Raw genomic sequence first — 13,946 nt, forward strand, 5'->3', positions numbered from 1 at the left:
ATTGCTCAGTGTGTACCAGCAGTCAAGAAAGAAATTAGAATGATAGGAATTATTAGGAAAGGAATGGAAAATAAAAGAGAATATCAAATGCCTCTGTATTGCTCCAAGGTGCAACCTAATCTTGAGTATCGTGTGCAGTTCTGGTCATCACATCTCAAACAAGATATAGCAGACTTAGAAAAGGTTCAGAGAAGGGCAACCAAAATGATAAAGGGGATGGAACGATTCTCCTATGAGGAAAGACTAAAAAGGTTAGATCTCTTTAGCCTGCAGAAGAGGCATCTTAGGGGAGATATGATAGACATCTATAAAATAAGTGAAATGGAACAAGTAAACATTAATTGGTTGATTACTCTTTCAAAGAGTACAAAGACTCGGGGACACACAATGAAGCTCTGGAGTTCGTTGCCAGAGGATGTGTGTGAAAGCTAATAATGCAGCTGCATTTAAAAAAAGGTTTGGGCAAGTTCCTGGAGGAAAAGTCCATAAACCATTATTAAAGGTAGAGTTGCAGAAATCCACTGCTTATCTCTTGGATAAATAGCAGGGAATCTATCTACCCCTTGGGATCCTGCCAGGCACTTGCGACCTGGATTGGCCACTGTTGGAAACAGGATACTGGGCTTGATGGACCTTTAGTCTGACCCAATATGGCAATTTCTTATGTTCTTATTTAATGATGCATGTATTACTCAGAAATCTAATTAAGGTTAAGACAATATTTATTATAACCTTATGTAAATTTCTGTACCAAAGAAGGAAACTAGGCATCATGTTATACATACGGATCTTCTTGATTTCTTAAAATATTTAAATAGCATTATTTTGAAATCACTAAAACATCAGAAGAGAAAGTTTTGAAATATGACTGTATACAATTTTAATGTTGAAAAACTAAGATGCAATTGAATCCCTGATCGGCAATGAAACATTAATTTAAAAGATAAACAGTTGAACTAGTTTATTTCAGCTGATGATTTTTCTGTTTGCTGTGTGCTCTTAATTCCCACTGCTCAGGAGCATCTTGCTAGCCAAAGAAACAGCCCCTTCTGTAAAGCAGGGCTGAGGCCTTTCCTGCAGTGTAGAAAGCTGCCAAGGAATAAAGATAGGCATAATATAGCAGAAAGTTGGTGATTCTGTTTCAGTAGTGGAAAGAGAGCAGGAGCTCCTTGGCAAAGGAGCTTCCCATGATCTGCTCTGCCAGGATTAGGGGTGCCTGAGGGATGCACTAACATGGAGACCGTGAGACATTACAGCTCCCTGGCAATAGACCGATGTGTCACAACACCTCTGCTGAACTGTTCTGCCATGCTCTCTGGGTCACCAGGGCTGCCTCCACCTCTTGCCCCCACTGAGAGAGAAGCTTCAATTGTGCTTCCTTGTCTGTATTTTCCAACAGTCTCAGCTATCATCTCTGGGGCTGGACCCCCACCTCCTACTGACCCCTACTGTCCACCTCCCACTGTCATCGGTGCAGAGGGGTCAAAAACTGGTAGTTTATGCTGGAAACACCATGCTCAGGAGGGGCACATACAAAGGAGCATGACTTCGTGCGTGATGAGGGCCAATGAGGTCCTGTCTCCAGATTCATGTTCATCTAAGCCTATTGTCTATGCATCAGCTGTGATCCTGGTAATTATGGAACAAAGCAGGTATGGCGATTTATTTAATCTTCATCGTAAGATGTGTAAGTCTCAGCCTCCTTGTCTGATTCCTGTGTCTTGTTACTCATAGTTCCTCAAAGCCATCAGTTTCTTCATGTTGGTTAATGTTTAAGCTATAAAGAAAAAAAAATGTTATGTGACTTAAGTTTCAAAGAACAACCAAACATTTTTTGTTTAACTGAATCTTGGTTACTAGATTCAGACCAAGTTTTATTAAATTAGCTTTGTCTATCTGGCTATGTCATAGTATTGTGGCCTCATTAGAGGGGATGAGGTGGTGGCCTAATGATTTTTAAGAAACTAAGGAAAATATATGTGGAGAATCTCAATGGTAATTCACCATGTGAAATAGTAGTGCTTTTTTCTGATGCCTTGAGTATTTTTCTTTCCTACTGTGTCCCCTCCCCCGGTCGGTCTCTTACAATCTAATCATTCCCCTTTTTTGACTAATTAACTTGATGAAAGGCTAATGTAAATAACATGTTAATTCTCAGAGACTTTCATTTACATGTTGATGTACTTCCTCCATCACCTGCTTGTTGCTTACTTCTCAATACTATGACATCCTTAGGATGGAGTCAAATAATTCATAAACCAACTCAGAGATTAGGCCATACTTTGGATTTAGGTTTCAATAATACATCTCTTTGTGTTAATTACCATCCTGATATTTACTTCTGCTCTATACTTTGGTCCAATCATTTTTTTTAATTTTCTTCTCATATCCATTTGTCAACACTTGCATGAGAATGGACCATCTCCTGAGCCCATCTTAAAATATGGTCATATTGATAGTGATAAATTGAGAAATTACTATTTACCTGATAATTTCCTTTTCTATAGTATAGCCAGGTAGATCCAGAACAAGTGGGTTATGCACCTCTACCAGCAGATTGAGATGGAGCAAAGCTGACATCACAGTACATATACCCCTGCACTGATATCAACCCGCCAGTATTCTCTGCAAAAGCCAGTTGTGGACAGACTAACAAAACTTGATTATTAACAGATAACCATTCCAGCACTCAGCCAACAGGAAAACACTGAGCTCAGACAAAGAATGTATTAACACTGGTCTAGAGACTGGATTAACACTTACCAGTAACCCCTGGAACACGCAGCCACACAGGAGCACAATAGCACAACCCACCAGCAGCCAAGAGTGGGAAGGTGGATGCACCTGTCTATCCTAAAGAAAAGGAAATTATCAGGTAAGTAGCAATTTCTCATTTCTTAGCATTTAGACAGGTGGATCCAGAACAAGTGGGATGTACCAAAGCTACGCCCTAACAGGGCAGGAGGCTGCCCACGGACCAATCAAAACCATACGTGTGAAGGCTGCATCCTCCCAGGCTTGCACATCCAGAGGATAATACCTGGAAAAGGTGTGTAAAGAGGACCACGTCACAGCTCGGCAAATGTCGATGGGAGACCACAATCTAACCTCCACCCATGACACTGCCTAAGTCCTAGTGAAATGAGCCCTAACCTCACTGGGCAACAGCTGCTCAGCATCCACATACGCAGCTGTGACTTCCTTAATCCAGTGAGCTAATGTAGCCCGCAACGTCAGCTTGTTCTGTTTACTTCCACTGTGGAGAACAAACAGGCGATCCGTCTTCCTGAGAGGTTTAGAAACCTCCAAATACCTCACGATATGGTTGTTCTATTTTATTTTATTGTATTGTCATTTTGATTTCTATTTTATTATTTATTTTTATGATTGTATTCTTGTTCATCGACTAGACCTTTTTAGCGTTAGGCGATTCACAAATGCTAATAAATGTAAATGTAAGGGCAGCAACAGGCAATATTCCTTCACATCTCTTTCCCTGTCCAGAGATGGCAGGGAAATGGATTGATTCAAGTGAAAATCTGAAACCATTTTTGGCAAAAAGGAAGGAACAGTACAAAGCTATATTGCCTCCAGAGTCACTCGAAGGAATGGCTCCAAGCAAGACAAGGCCTGCTGCTTGGATACTGTACATGCCAAACAAATTGCCACAAGAAACACCGTTTTCAAGGTCAGTAACTGTAAGGAGAGGTTACGCATCGGTCAAAAAGTAGGGCACTGGTAACCACAAAGGAGGATGAAGATGCTTCACTCCTTTCAAGAAACGGGTCACATTTGGATGAGCCAATAAGAGTCCCCCATTTGCCTGACCCCTGAAAACAGGCAAGAGCCACTACCTGTATCTTTAAGGAATTAAGGGCCACCCCTTTACTCAATCCATCCTGCAAAAATTCCAAAATGAACAGGATTTTAACTGACCAAGGAACAACCCCTTGATCTGTACACCAAGCTTCAAACACTCACCAAACACGTATGTATGCTAAGGAAGTGGAGAATGTTTTCGCTCAGAGCAAGGTGGTAATCACTGCAGTAGAATATCCACGCTTCAGCAACTGAGTCCTCTCAAGGGCCATACCGTAAGACAAAATCAAGTTAGATCTTTGTGAAGAACAGGCTCCTGCCACAGCAGATTCCTGTGCGCCAGAAACCAGAGAGGAGAGTCCACCAGAAGCCTTCACAGATTTGCATACCATGGTCTCCTGGGCCAATCTGGTGTCACCAGAAGCACTATCCTCCTGTGACTCTCCATCCACTGAACCATTCTGCCCAACATGGGGCATGGGGGAAAGCATACAGCAGCTTGCCCTCCAGCCACTCCTGCAGGAGGGCATCGATGCCCAAGGACTTTGGTTCTCTCCTGCGACTGAAGAATCAAGGAACCTTCGCATTGCGAGAAGTCACCAACAGGTCCAAAAACAGAAGGCCCCCAGCGATCCACTATTAGCTGAAACGCCTCGTTTAGCAACACCCATTCTCCTGGATCCAGACTGTCTGCGGAGAAAGTCTGCTCTTACATTGTCTTTTCCTGCAATGTGAGAGGCTGAGATCTCCTGAAGATGCACTTCTGCCCATTCACTAATTTGTGCTATTTCTTGCGACACTTGCTGGCTCTTGGTTCCTCCTTGCTGACTGATGTAGGCCACTGTCATTGCAATGTAAGACATTATCTGGACCACTCAACCCTGCAACCTGTCGCCAAACTGCAAGCATGCCAACCGGACCGCATGGGATTCCAGCCGATTCATGTTTCAGAGAGACTCCTCTGCACTTCAGTGCCCTTGCACCATCAGCTCCTGACAGTGAGCTTCCCAACCCTGGAAGCACGCATCTGTCGTGAGTACTAGCCAGTCCAGTGATCTTGTAAATGTTGTTTTCCTATTTTAAAACACAGCTGATCACACATTTAAAAGGTAGTCATAAGTTTAAGATAAAAGAATACTAAAAATTACCTTATAATTTACAGATATGTTTGATTTTAAACTGGGAGTCACTGAGAATATTGTTGTGAATTATTGTGGCCAGTGACAAGGTTTTTAAATCAAACTGGAGGTTGCTGAAAATGTATTATAAAGAAGTATGATGATATATCTTGTCTGCTATTATGAAATAGATTTTGTTTATTGTTAGGAAGTTTTTTTAATAAATCTGGGTGATCTCTTATTCTTTGGGTCCAACTGTGAGGTTACTTTTGTTGTATTTCATGTGGGGTGGGGCCTTGGGATAAACAATGGAAGTTTATTAGGTTAGTCTTATACCAAATTATCTGAGGTGAAAAAAGGTGAAGAGATTTTGGGGTGAATTAGAAGAGAATTAACCACGGTTTCTTCCCTAGTAGTTTACAAATTTACAGATTTGTTGTCTCCAAAATGTCAAAGTTATCGGCCATTTTTGCATCTGTCCAACTTGGTGTCTGGTTCTTCCTCAGCACCCTGAGTCACGTCAGCCTTCCTTTGATTCCATTTCTGCAATCGAGGAGTCAAAGGCTATTGCTATCAGTTCTTCCTTTTGTCCATTGAATATTTGTGATATTGCGGTTTTGAAGATCCCAAGGGATACAGCTGCACCCTGCACTATCTCAAGATGTTGTTCCTCCATCTCTTAAAAAAAAGCCTCTGTCAGACCTCTGCTGAAGAAATCTGGTCTCAACCCATCAACCAACCAACCTCTTCCCCGCCTTTTATTTCAAAACTGATGGAACATCTGGTGCTGCGACAACTGACTGACTTTCTGGATGAACACCTTACTCTGGATCCGTTTCAATTTGGATTCAGAAAGGTTCTGAGCACCAAAAATAGACGTGGTTTCTTTATTCGATATGTTCAGGAGAGGTATTGAATATGGCAAAAGTTTTGTTCTTGTTCTTCTTGATATATCATCTGTATTTGATATGAAAAACCACCAAATTCTCTTATATTGTTTAAGGGAGCATGGTATGACTGGCGTTGCTCTGAATTGATTCAGTTCTTTTCTCTCCGAACAGTCTTTTCAGGTAATAGCTGGCAGCAAGCACCAAATGGAGTCCCCCAGCACCCTGCCGTCGACATTGCTTTTTAATAATTATATGGTGCCAATTTGCAGGTTGCTGGCAGGGCTCTGTGAGGGAATAGAATTTATGCAGATGACATACAATTTTTCGTCTGCATTCAGTCCAGCCAGGACAACACTGTTAAGTTAGTTAAATTCAGCTTTATCCACCATTAGACGCTGGCTTTCCCATAGCAAACTGGCACCTAATACCACAAAAACCGAGATAATTGTAATCCCACGTCCTTATGCTCAATCTTTGCCTTCTTCAGTTGTTATTGATAATGTTCTGCTGCCAATTCTCCCCTATGTAAAAATCTTAAGGGTTTGGATTGATTCCAATTTAATCTTTTAGCAACACATTGAAACAGTTGTGAAATCTGGACTTTTAAAGGTCTGAGTTTTTTGGAAATTAAAACATCTATTGGATTATTCTGATTTTTGTCTCCTTGTATAAGCCCTAATTCCTCCTCAGTTAAATCACTTCAAAGCAACTTACATTGGTCTCTTGCATCAACAATGAAAGCGTTGCAATTTGTGCAGAGTTCAACCACATGGTTAATTTCAGGGAAGAATGTTAGGGAACACATTTCTTCAGTTCTAGCTGATTTTCACTGGCTGCTAATACAGCATTTTGTTCAATTTAAAACTGTATTATCGGTACACAATATGCTGAAATTGGATACTTTCCTTTGTTAATGTATTACATAAATATAACCCTACTCGCTCTCTATGTTGCGCGTCCCGGCCGCGCTGGTGCCATGGCCGGCTCTGCTCACATCGGGCTCCTCTCCGCAGGGCCTGATCCATCCTTCCACGCAGCCGCAGCCAGCCCACAGCATTCGCGGCGTCCAGTGGCCTATCCCGGGCCTTCAACCTCGCACTGCTCCTCACGTCGGATCCGCCCTTAGGCGCACGCACGCGGAACACCCAACCCTTTAAAGGGCCAAGCGCGGGAAACTCCTCTGTGGCGCGCGACGATGACGTCACCTGAGCCCTGTATATAAGGCAGGGCTCAGGCTCCAGTTCCTTGCCTTGGCAAACGGGTCATCTCATTGTTGAGAAGCTAGTTGCCGTCCTGTTTCCTGCGTTCCTTGTTCCTTGCCTGTTCCAGTGTTCCTGCATTCCTGTTCCAGAACTTGTTCCTTTGTTCCTGTGTCTTCCAGTGCTCCTGTATTCCTGTGTTCCTGTGTCTTCCAGTGCTCCTGCGTTCCTGTGGTCCTTCCAGTGCTCCAGCGTCCGATCCTGTTTCTGTTCCACTTCCCAGGTTGTACCTTCTCGGACTGATACTCTGTACTGACCTTGGTTTGCCTCTGACCACGCTTGGACTGATTCACGGTATTGACCCCTGCTTGCCTCTGACCACATTTGGACCACTGCCTGGAACTGACCTCTGCTTGCTACTGACCACTCTTGGATGGATATACTGGCTTTGACCCTTGCGCTCCACTCGGACACTCTATGTGCTTCTCCCGTGACCACTAGGCCTGCCTGCTTTGATGCTGTGGCCTTCTACAGGCTAGACCACTAGGCGCTGCCTATCCTGTCCGGAGGACCTCCAGTTCAGGTTCCCTTCCAGTGGTCTCTGGTATACTCTGCTCCGATCTAGCTCACCTATTCTCCACTAACTGCGCACCCTTGCTCGTGGTGGGCACACCTCTCCGGGAGACCCTCCGAGGCCCACCTAAGCACAGGCAGTCCGGGTACCCAAGGGCCCAACCCGCGGAAACCCCGGACTGTTATTGGTGAAGCTCCAGCTTGCCTCTGTCTCCCTGTGTGCTCCGCCTCCTGGCGGCAGGCGCCCTCTGGGACCTCCTTGAGGACCGTACCAATCCTGCCCCAGGCCAAGGGTCCACCTCCAGCGCAACACTCTATGGTCCTCGCAGAGAGGTATGCTATATATTCCAACTTTGAAACAGGCTTGCCTTGCTGAGACAAGGGAAAGATCATTCTTAGTCGCTGCTCCGCACTTTGGAACTCATTTCCTGAACATTTGCATCTCATAGATTGTACAGAAACCTTCAAGGTTTTGCAGAAAATCTGCTTGTTTAAACTGGCCTATTTGTAAATATTTCCTGGCAGGTTTTTACATCAAGTGCAGTGTTTTTGCAGTTTCATACTGTTGTATGCCTTTGGGCTGGGACATGGGTGATGCAGTCTAGTAGGCAAACCTACTTGACCCATGCCGACAGCTGATGGACATGCCCTAGTGGGACTGGACAAGAGTTTGACCTGTACCAGTCTTGTTTCCCACAGGTTCAGCCTTTGGGTTCCAGGGGCCAGCAGGATTAGATATGAGTCCCTTAAGAGCACTTGGATAGAGAAAGTCCAGAGGCAGGCTAAGGTAGGAGCTGGCTGCAGGCAGACAGTAACCAGATCCAGGCCGAGGAGCAGGGTAGGCAGCAAGTAGAGAGTGGTTGAGGTCTGTAGCAAAGGTCAGTACCATGCTACAGGCAAGAGAATGGTCCGGATCCGTAGCAGAGGTCAGTACCAGGTGACAGGCAAGAGAAACAGGACTCCAGGGGACAGGGCAGACCAGGCAAGACAGAGGAACAGACAAGGTGCAAACAAGACAGGAACCAGGCACGGACAAGGCTAGCCAGGGCACAAATGAGACAAAGGCACAACAAGGCAAGGCAGCGAGACAAGGAAACACAAGAGCAACACATTCTGCAGACTAGGCTGGGGACCTGTTGCTGAGAGAAGGACTAGGAGCGTAGCTGGGGTTTAAATATATCCAGCTGCGCCAATATCATCAGAAGGCGCCACTGTTGACTTTTCCTTAGTGAGGCTTATTCGAGGGACAGCAATGCACGCCCATGTGCCTATGGGAAGGCACAGCATAATCAGGGAGGCACGGAGGCGTCCTTTCTGCGGGGAAAGTCCTGACGGCATTCTGGGCCAGGCAGCATTGGGGGTGATGTGACTGGTCGTGGGCCTTCCCATGACTGGCCAAAATGTAACATACGAGTTGTTAAGATCCACTGGCTATGGCGCTATTGATTTGTTTATCTTTCATGTGTTTTATTATGTTTTTGTTGTTGTTGTTATTTGCAATTTTATATTATAGATGTTCCTTTGTACATTTCCTAGTGTCTAGGCATTGGTTATCATAAATCCAAATAAAAATAAAGCACAGAAACCCGTATGCATTCTAAGGTTGTCACCTCACCCCAGGTCTTCTAAACATATTGATCCAATCCTGGTTTGCCCCATTGCAGGCATAGAGCTGAGTATCTAAGGGAAATCAATGGGACAATCAGCTTTACAACTCCCTCTATATAATGGGGCAAAACCAGGACTGGATCAACATATGCGGTATGCCTGTGTGTGTTGGCAACCCTATGTGCAGGAGCTCAGCCTACCATTCATATTCCCAAGAAGGGAAAATAGTTTGAAGCAGAGAACGTGATGGCTGTGCTTAGCCCTTGGCTGCGGGGAAGCTATAGATTGATTGGAAGGTGCCTGGGGTAGTGCAGCGCCAATACCCAGGGGACAAGCTGGCCACTATCTAAAAGCACAAAAAAAAGCTGGGACTGAACTGCAAGCAGAGGAAGCGGGGAGAGGCTTAAACCTATGAACTGCATCAGATTACTCTACATATGCTACCCATTTTCCTGGAATTTATATATAGATATTAGACTTGCACAAAAAAAAAAATCAATGAATTCCACGTTGACAATTCTAAATAGTATGCTTGATTTATAAAAGTGTTTTTTCCTCCCAATAAGCACAAAATAGGTTCAAACTCCTGATAAATCAGGCCCTACTGTACCACAAAATGACAGTTCGGGAGCAAGTCAGGTCGTCCGCTCTCATGTTGCAGCTGTAATTAATCATGTTTTCCCAACTACTAAAGTCTCTTCTGAAGCTGGCCCACTAAAAACAGACATTTCATTTAGAGAGGTGAATATTTCTCATGCCGTGGGTGACTATATCATGTCCGTTTATGTTCTAAAGCGAATGAAAGTGCAGCTTAATCTTGCACAACCACACAGCCTTCAAAAAACAAAACAAAAACAAAATTATAAAAGACTTCCTAAAATGCCTGCGGTGTTAGAGCAGAAGTCTGTGCTTACACAGTAATTATTTTTTACAGTATTTACTATATTTTTTAAATGTGCATCAGTTAGAAAGCAACCTTAGGCTTTTTCTTGTTTCATAACCATTTAGATAAGCAAACGCAGTTTCAACAAATCACACACAAAGAGCAACAGGAGTGCAAGAGCTAAGGACTGGGCCGCATCTCCCCAGCCTTGTTATTCCATGCTATTCATACCACTTTCCTTGTTTATATAAAACACGCTTTGTTTTCCTTTCCAAAAAGAATGCTGCCAATCGCTAGAGGCAGACGTGTTTATCAGGCCAGCGATCTTGAAGTCTGACAGAAAATCCATGGCCTTTGGTACAAGCTGAAAAACATTCTGTCAACACCTTGGAGAGAGCAAGTCGGCGCTGCTGGCAGGGGACCAGCGGCTGTGCTGGAGGGAAGAGGAGCCCCAGGGGCGAGTGCAGGGGAATGGAAGAGAATTTGAGCCCAGGCCAAAAGCTACAAGCTGGGGGGAAAGTCAAACTCGAGCCGAGAAAACCTTTTCCATGGACTCTGTTTAATCTCCAGCGCAAGACTCCAAACCACAAGTCAGTCAGCTCGGGCCGGTGCAAAGCCTGGTCTTGTCTCCCCTGTTGGAAAAGTGCCTGGTGCTGCACCGGGATGAATATATCATTATGTGATACCTGGAAGGCTCTGTCAATGGAATTTCAGAACCCAGTAAAAAAACAAAACAACAACAACAACAAAAAAAACCAAACCATTCTGTCAGGATGGGTCAGCTTCTGAAATCTATAGCCTTCCATTTCCATGCACTCATTGGCAATAACGTAAAATAAATAAAAAGCTTGCAAGCACTTACCAGGTTAGAGACTGGCTTTTGTTATTACTATCCCAGGTCAACTTAATAAACTTCCCACATTCCATAGTTTTCAGATGGGCAAAGCAATATAAAAATAATTCATTTTCAGAGCTTACTATGGAAGGGATTTTTCTTTTTTTTTTGTATTCAACAGAGATAGTTATTAAGTGCAGATATATATTAGTGAACAAAAATTATTTAATGGAACATTAACTCTGAGGTAACATATTCATGCACCCTGTTATGGGTTCTCTTTTAGTCTGATACTCACAGCTACAAAGGGTTACCTAAAATAAAGTGATCCCCAATCTTCCCTTCCAACTCCAAAATTGAGCCCTTGTGGGTAATTCTAATTTCAGATTAGTGGCATGTCAAAGGGATTGGTCCTGGAGCCAGTTCTGATCAGTGTCTTTGGGAGAAACATTGCAGAGAGTTCTGAAGGTTAAGTTGATCTCTATGAGGATGACACTAAGATCTGCAACAGAGTGAACACCCTTAAAGGAGCAGCCAGAATGAAATGTGATCCAAGCAAGCTGGAGGAATAGCCGAGTGCTTGGTAGTTAAGAGACAACACTAAAAATAAAAGTGCATAACAGGTGCATTTAGGGTGCAGAAATTTTAGGGAGCAGTACATGATGGGAAGTGGGAAGCCAATGTGCATCGATCAGGAGAGAGACCGCTGGTGATTGTGCCAGGCATAGCCAGTGAAAGAAAACAGATGATAATACCTCTGTATATGTCATTGCTGTGTCCTCACCCAGAATATTGTGACACTTTACTTCCAAATGGCTACAGACAGGGTGGACATGATGCAGAAAAAAAAAAAGCTATCAAAATTGTATTTAGCCATATTTGATTTTCCACCATTTGGAGCCCTATTATGGCAGAGTACAATATATAAAATAATCAAAACATAATGCTTGCAAAGCAAACACATAAAATCCAACACAATAAAATAATCTTCCCTCCCAATGACTATTTAAAACCAAATCTACCCATTCATCAGTCTTTTTATTCTTCCTAAGGCAGAGTCAATAAACTCCCCCTCACCAGAGTAAATACCAGCCAATATCACCCTAAGGTCTGGGTAAATAACCAGGGCTTGACTTGCTCTCAAAACTTCAAATAATGTTGCTCTTCTCTAACCACCAAAGACAACTTGATCCATAGAACTGGGCCATAAAAACTAAATGCGATGTTAAAGAGTTGTCAATGTAACCCTGGTAGGGAGTATAATGCTTAAATCTGGTATAAGGGTAATAAATCACTAGGGCCTAGAGCTCATGGACTCTGTGGGCTGAAGAAATTGCCACCAAAAACTGCACCACAAAAACTGAACCCTAACAGAGTTGTTTTTTAGGCTAGTCTCTGATAGACAGAAGGTATTCAAGAGTTTTTGTGTGGGTAAGAGAAGGGATCAAGGGCCATGCTCTCATATTAGATGGCAAACCTTTTCTATTTAGAACCATTAGGCCTGCTGGTAAAGTCCTTTCTAGAAAATGTTGCAGGGTCTAAATCAAAAGTCTTCTGAAATGAGACTTAAGAATCTAAATATATATACCCTAGAGCAGGGGTTCACAATCCAGTCCTTGGGACATGCCCTCCTAACCTGTCTGGTTTTCAGGATATCCACAATGAATATGCATGAGACAGATTTGCATACAACAGAGGTAGTACATATAAATCTGTCTCGTGTATATTCATTGTGGACATCATGAAAACTACACTGGCTGGGTGTGTCCCGAGGACTGGGTTGAGACTCCCCTTGCCCTAGAGAAGAGGAGAAATAATACAATAGAATACAAATTTGATTTATATCCTGCCTTTCTAGTATAAAATACTACTCAAAGTAACTAACAGGAAACCAAATTCAACAGTTCAAATATATAATACTAATATAAGCAGGCATAAAATAGACAGCCAAAAAATAAACTACTTCATAATTAATACATGATAACATCAGCAAAGTGTAAGTTACAACCTCAGCATGTTACCTTAACAATCTTTATCCTGAGACCCAAAGGCATACAACTGCTCTTTCACTGTTCATGAAGGGGCTTGCCCTTCTAGTGGTGATCTTTTCTTGCAGCTGGGCCAGTTTATCTCCCTGCCTTAGAGCTGGCAGCAAGGCCTAGAGCTAAGGACTGTCCTAGAGCTCATGCTGCAACTGCTGAAGGAAACAAAAGCTGAACTGAAGCTACTCATTTGGGCCAGCTGATCAGGGCAACGTGACTTCTTTCAAAGACAAGAATATTCTAGAACAAAAAGTCACATAATGATATTACAAAATGATAGACTTAGGAGCAACATCAGGAAATATTTCTTCATGCAAAGGGTGGTGGATGTATGGAATGCCTCCCAGGAGAACTGGCAGAGACAGAAATAGTAATTTAATTCAAGAAAATGGGATAAGCCCAAAGGACTATTGGTTATAAGAACTGAGAGGGGAGCCTAAGTTCAAACAGATGTATGGCACTGCAGCAAGATTAGAACTGGGCAGACTAGATGGGCCATGAGGTCCTTATCTGCTGTCATATTCCATGTTTCTATGTATCCCTATCCTATACTAATTTTGGATCCCCTAGGTGTGTTCAATATGCATTTTTCACAAAGCATTTTGGCTCTCTGTTCACAGATTCCATAGAGTCCATGGAAGAGACTGAGAAAACAATGGCAGATAGAGACCACCAGATTCATCTTGTCAGCCTATTCCTGATGCAATATCACAGAGCCTAACTGATCTCAAATTGTATTCTCTCATCTTTTTATCTAAGGATCCTCTGTGCTTAGCCCGTGCTTTTTTGTATTCTGGTATGCTTTTGGGGATGTGCATTCATTTCAAATCAATGTAGTTTTTGCTAACAATAAGAGTTATAATCTGAAAATGCTGGGATACTTTTGATCTGTTACCAAAAACAAAAGAATGGGGACATTCCCAGCCGCTCATCCCTGCTTCTGCCTAACAAGGGCAGGTTGCTCTGGCCCTCTCACCGC

At 43.2% G+C, this 13,946-nt stretch overlaps 1 long non-coding RNA gene across 2 annotated transcripts in view; it reads right to left on the reverse strand.

The window, feature by feature from the left end:
- Window positions 1–586: 586 nt before the first annotated feature.
- LOC115084356 overlaps window positions 587–13,946 on the reverse strand; it is a 30,708-nt gene continuing 17,348 nt past the window's right edge. For both annotated transcript variants that reach the window (XR_003854528.1, XR_003854527.1), the window contains exon 3: window positions 587–1,777. This is a non-coding gene — a long non-coding RNA (uncharacterized LOC115084356). The remainder of the gene's footprint in view (window positions 1,778–13,946) is intronic.

The sequence above is a fragment of the Rhinatrema bivittatum genome, chromosome 2 (genome assembly GCF_901001135.1).
Source record: "Rhinatrema bivittatum chromosome 2, aRhiBiv1.1, whole genome shotgun sequence".
Lineage (NCBI taxonomy): Eukaryota > Metazoa > Chordata > Amphibia > Gymnophiona > Rhinatrematidae > Rhinatrema > Rhinatrema bivittatum.